The following is a 6,202-nucleotide window of genomic DNA, read 5'->3' on the forward strand; positions in this document are numbered from 1 at the left end:
TTGAATGTAACTTTTAAAAGATTTGAATATTATACATTCTCATGAAATAAATTTTTATCACATGAAATTGGATGTCACATTCAAAGTTAATTTAACAGTTCACCAAGAAATTGACATAATTGAAATCTATTGTGGGTCATGCTAATGTATTCATCAGGCATTAATACATACTCTGAGCTACCTATATATAAAATTCGGGGAAAATTGAAGGGGGGGGCATGAATGAAATTCGCTCTTGAAATTATTCATTTGTTTTTCTAAAGAAATACATGAAACTATACATAAAATAGAATGTTATTGATACATTCATATAAAACCTTTCTTAAATTAAAGCTTACACTATTCTGAACAAAAGAAAATAAACTTTAAGATTCTACGGCAAACCTGAGGGAAGATACGATCATTTATAACCTAATGCGTGTCATTCAAAGTGGAGCCGCATCCGGCGTACACGGAGATTCTAAAAAGCTCGTAACTTCTGAACACCTTCACCAATCTAAAAAAATGTCACTTTCGGAATCAGCATCAAAAGTTCTATAAGTAAACCAAATTTTATCAAAATCGGAGATAGTGGGTGACATTTTCCCAAAATTCTGGATGATTTGACATGGAATGGCCCTTCTATAAGAATAGCCTATGCCAGATATTTTTCGACAGATTCAAATGCTTCTTGATTGTATTCTACAGAGTGTCCGAAAAGTTACAGTACATGTAGATTATGGTACATAGTACATATTACCCCCTAAATATACATATATGACATATTTATTTAACTTAACATATGTATCTATTTATTTATATTATAACATACTTAGGAACTTTACATTACGGGACGAGGAACGCCATGGGCTTAATACCGTGAAGCTTGTTCACCAGTACCACAGCACACTCTTCCTGCCAAGTGTCAAAAACGCAACCATGAAACACATTCTGCAAGTCCCTAGCTGGCAGAAGATGGACGAAAACGTTGTCGTCTGCATCAGCGGACTTGGCGGCAACATTGGCTTGATGTCCATCTGACTACTTTCAGATTAAAAATTATAGATACTCGAGTTTGGATTCCAATTAAAAATTAATCAGTGCAGTAAACCTACTTAAAGACGAGTTACATCAAAATTTAGCTTATTCAATTCTGCGTTAATCTATGGTAGCCAATTTTTTTTTCGAATATGCCTCCTATTTTTTATCGTCCAACATCATCCAAATCCAGCAATCCAACATTTCGGGGCATTGGAACTCGACCACAGGTCTGGATGTCCCACTCCATTGAACAAATCTAAATTAAAAAATGCTATTGTATTATTATGTTACGTGTTACATATACTCCCTGTTTATGAGTACTTCAAAGTACTGTTTTCAGTGGAGCAGATTAGTGTTCCTTGATAGTGCAGCTATAAAAGCACAGATTGTAGTTTTGTTGTTACTTTATATACTGTCATCATTATTATTATTTTATGTGGTTACTTTATGTTAAATGTTCTTTTAAAGTGATGTGCAAGAATGTAGTTTGTGATTAGAACTTTTCATCAGTGCACCGAACTAATGTATGCTTTGAAAAATAATAGTGATTATTTCCTGCCTCTGTCAATGCAAAATTATAACAAAGGAACTCAACAATTTCAAATTAGTGAAATAATACAAATGAACTATTGTCCAAATCCCGGCCGACAGTCGACCCGGGTTATAGCAAGAGAAATGTTGTACATACACTACTTTATAAGAACATGATAGTAAGTCAAGGGCACAATGGTTCCGATACTTACAAAAAACCTGTCAATGTAGCATTGGCAATGGCATTGGTTTTATGCAGGGCGTGAATATTTTGCAAAATACAATGCTTTTATGACTGCATACAGTTCTGTCGTGTAGATGGAACAGGCAGAGTGTACGCCGAAACTATAGCTTTGGGAGTCCACAACAAAGGCGCATCCCACTGATTTCAGGGGTTTCGACCCATCCGTGTAGAGACTTGTTTTCGTTCGCCTGCTCCAGAGATAACTGAGACAGAGTATACTTTGTCGGGTCCAGCCTCACCCCTTTTCACCCCTTTCCCAACATTCTTCCGGTCAGTGGTGTTCCGGATTTTCACTTACGAAATATAGCAATCCTAAGCATGGTTCAAGAGCGAGCGGGCAGTCCCTGGCCATCAAAGTGTACTGCAAGTAGGCAGCTGCAACTATGACGGAATTCTGTACTACCGTTTGCTTCATTGAGATGTCGATAGCTAATCTGAACACGCAGAAACACGACCAGCGCATTAGAACAATTGTCGTCACTTTGATATTCTGAATCCAAAAAATAAATATTTTCCACGAAAACTTATTTGTAGCTTATCACCGTATTATTGGAAAATAAATAATAATAACTCGAAGATGTCACAATGAAGTAATTTTTCTTGACGTTTCACAAAGTGATGCGAATTGACAACATAGATCATCCCTATACAAAAGCACAATAAGAAAACGTAACACATTGACTTTCATGAGGATTTGCTACAATAAGGAACATTCGAGGTCAGGAGCAAGATTATAATTTCTTATCAGAGTGGAATTCAATTTCATTCCTTTTTTCATACAGTTCTTACACATAAACGAACCTGTTGTCCTTCATTTCATTTAACTGTCCTTCAAAGTCCGGCTGTGCCAAACGAATGTTTGGTTAGAGGAGTAATATATATATCTCGCTCTTTTCTAGAAACAGCATTAACAGTAAATTCGCTTTAAAAGTATTCAAAAGAGCACATTGCTAGTTCGAAACTTTCATTTGGTCTACCCCATTAGTCATTCTAGAAAATAAACAAAGTAAGTCAATCAGATCACTAGAATTCTAGGAGGCTTGGTAGTACACGTGAAACATGAAATTTTTTATCAATATATACTAATCAATGAAACTAATTAATAGGTGAAGGCAACCTGGGAAGTATAGATGGTCGGAAGCGGCGATAATCCTACCACCTCCACTTTCCACTATGGTTGAGATGGCTAATGTGTGGTTCACTAACTTCTTGTATTCATACAATTGTAATTTTGATATTTTACGTCACTTTTGTACCAGCTTGGCTAGTCGCGGCGATGGAAATGCATAATGTTTAGATGAAATTGATGAAGAGGCAATCACAAATAACATTTATCTCTGGCAGGGGCCCCAACCTGGGAACTTTGGTGCTGAGATGGAAAGTCCACCACATAACAGGTTCGGCCACAGAGCCCCTCGCCTAACTTCTGATCACCTATGTGCATGCATTATCAGGGTGCAATGTACAGAGAAAATCATTATTTTTCCTTAATTTTTCGTCAATGTAGATTTTTCTTCAGTTAGTCTGAATACTGACATAGAAAGAAGTTGCCTAGCTCAGTAACGTCGCCAGTATATATATAAAAAAGGTTGGAAGCGATGAGACTTGAAGGAAACTTCAAAACATTAAAATAAAATGCAATTTTGAGTTGAGCTTGTTTAATCACCACCAAGGATCATACCAGTAATTATTAATTTTGTTTAAGCATTGTAGTGTGAATAACATGTAAGGATTACAAATATGTCAACCATCCAGATATACTAACGGCTAGACGACCTATTCCACACAGGCTGTTCCTGTGAATATGTAAGATTGGACAGTTCACTCTAGTGACAAGGAAAGCGAAAGTTGGGTCACTGCAGAACAAATTAAGTGATCTTGCCAGAGATCTACATTTGTAAGGTAAGGGTAAAGTTCCCCGTGCATAAAGCACCGTGCCATGAAGGAACATTTAGGGGTTGTGGCCACACACATTCTCGATCTCGGACATTTTGGAGGTGATGTGATCAGCATCACGCTCCGGCTACCTTTACTCCCCAGGGTTACCCTCAGGTTCCCATTGATTTGAGACTGGGTGAGCCTCAGAGCCGCTTTGTGCGGGGACAAGGCTGGAACAATTCCGACCTTAGATCACCCACCCCAGGAATCGAACCCGGTCTTCCATGTGGCAGTCAGGCATCATACCGACTAGGTCACAGCGTCAATTCTGGGCTCCTAGCTTCCTGATTGCAGGGTCGTAATCCTATGCATGATAACGCACTAAATAATCACAACCATTAAAAATTACGTGCATCCATTTTATTTGACAGTTGTGAAAAATTGGGTATTGCTTGGATATTTTTGTTCTAATGCAGGCATTGAAGCGGATGAGTGGCGTGTGTTAATCGACTCTTCAATACGAAATGTATCCTTCTTCATAACGGCAACTTTTATTCTTCATTTCCAATTGCCTATGCAGAAAACACGAAGAAAACCTATCACAGTATGAAGCTGTTGCTATAAGAATATAATAATAATAAAATCATCTTTATTAGTGCGGGAGTGTTTCGGCCGCGAGGGCCGCTCTTACAACAGACCCTTGTCTGGGTGATTACTACAAAGTAAAGTAAAAATAAAGTACAAATGGAATATATGAACTTACCCTCATTACATGTAAGCTGGATGAACACTGAATATAATAATATAAATTGAATAAAAATAATAAAGAAAAAAGGATTATATGTATAAACTAATGGACATAGATATCTAATGTTCGTCACTTTCATCTTTGGTACATGTATATGAATGAAACAGCAATAGGAATAATAATAATAATAATAATAATAATAACAATAATAAATTGAAAAGACAAAGGAAAATTATGAAATTTAGAATGAACAGAGTTGACAATTATTATAATAGATTATGTATGTATAACAGAAAGGTTATAAACGATGAAGTATGATCAATATTCATAGCACATTTGTGGAAGGTCAATGGGCCGTTATTGGTATTGCAGTCAGGTACACAAAGTATTGACAACAGGACCAAGGAAAAGCATTACATTGTAAAAACTGGCTTCTCACGCTTCCCTAAGTCAAAGAGAAAATAATGTGAAAGAAGAACCCTTTGCTGAATCCTAAAAAGTGTTCTTGCCTGTCTCGCATATCAAGTTAAGTATAATGGAGGTCTCTTTGCAGTAAATGGAGAAAAATGGACCAAGGTTTGAATGTCCAAGGAAACTGGCCCTCGAATAGGTAAGTAAATGAAAGATGAAAGATGCCAACTTCCCCTGACCACCCATTAACAACATCTCTGTCGTCGTAGCTTCTCTGTGTTGCGTAACGACACCCTATACACCCCTCCTAAGAACACACATTGACAGTTTAAAAACTACTGTCTAGGTTACATTTGTGGAGTTTCGTAAAGAAATTCATAGTAATGTTAAAGCACAAATTTCACTGAAATTGGCATTGTATATTTTGAAATGTTGTCCTAGGTTTAGCAAGTTTTGTCTGCGTGAGTTTTTTATTTTTTGGAGGGGGGGGGAGGAGGTAACCAATTTTGTGACCACATAATTACTGCTGTGAATTCAGGGTTTTCGAGATGAACTCTTAGTAGCAGAAGCTACACTAGTGTCCAAAATTAAAGCAACAAACAGAAATCCTTTCATCGTGTGATTTTTTTTGTTGATAAATTTGCCAAGTTTAACCTGTTGCTATCGTGAGTTTTTTATTGATAAATCCTCGCACATTGTTAGTTTATTTTCAATCTTAAACCGGTTGTCTATGACATCATAAATATTACTATCACCTGTTCGTAATATGTGGTCAAATGGACACACGGGAAATAATTTCCGTTTGTTGCTTTAATTTTGGACATTAGTATAGATAGTAGATCGTAGACTGGTAAGGTGTTGCGCGAAATTCGTCAAAGCGTTACAAGATACACTTTTCTTTAATGCAATTATTGATGTGAAGAAGTTATATTGTTACGATATTCTCACTGTCAAGTTTTGATTGCCCGCCAGACATGATTGGCTCTAAAGTACTCTTCAGCGTGCTTCTGTCATTGGCTGGCCTTTACAGTTCAACCCTCTTTGAGGAGTTGATATGTACACACTGCTGCAAGGTGACAGTAGCATATCTCCTAACGTACATTTTTGTATACTGAAGGGAATTTCCACTCCCGAGACATACAGTTAATCGTAATCTTTCGAAATTATCAAAAACTGAATCGAGGTCTATCTGTTCTTATGACCGAAAAACGAAGGCAATGCAAATGTATGCTGTTGATTGTTTTGACATACGTAATGTAATACTTTACTTATTACCTGCTTTGCTTTATCTTTCAAGTGCAAGAGTAGAAATGGCACCTGCCTACCAGATAAATGAACTTGCTATCTGCAGTGAAAGGGTGTCACGGGCT

This window comes from Lepisma saccharinum, chromosome 20 (assembly GCF_977018435.1).
Source record: "Lepisma saccharinum chromosome 20, izLepSacc3.1, whole genome shotgun sequence".
Classification (NCBI taxonomy): domain Eukaryota; kingdom Metazoa; phylum Arthropoda; class Insecta; order Zygentoma; family Lepismatidae; genus Lepisma; species Lepisma saccharinum.